The sequence below is a fragment of the Corvus kubaryi genome, unplaced genomic scaffold, assembly GCF_017639235.1.
Source record: "Corvus kubaryi isolate FWS band 111438036 unplaced genomic scaffold, C.kubaryi_AGA036_p1.0 36909, whole genome shotgun sequence".
Lineage (NCBI taxonomy): Eukaryota > Metazoa > Chordata > Aves > Passeriformes > Corvidae > Corvus > Corvus kubaryi.
The window spans coordinates 1-284 of NW_024580979.1; positions in this window are offsets into that span (position 1 = coordinate 1).

The window sequence follows — 284 nt, forward strand, 5'->3', positions numbered from 1 at the left end:
TCTCTTTTTTCTTTTTCCTTCCTTTGTGTTTCTATCTCCCTCTTTTCTTCTTTTCTTTCCCCCTCTCCTTTTTCCCATTTTCTCCCCCTTTTTCCTCCCCTTTTTCTCCCCCTTTTTTTTCCTTTTTCTCTTCTTTTTCTCCCCATTTTTTCCTTTTTCCCCTCCTTTTTCCCCTCCTTTCTCCCCTCCTTTCTCCCCATTTTCTCCATTTTCCCCTCCTCTTCCTCCCCTCTTCCTCCCCTCTTCCTTCCTTTTTCTCCCGTTTTTCCTCTTTTTTCCTCTTT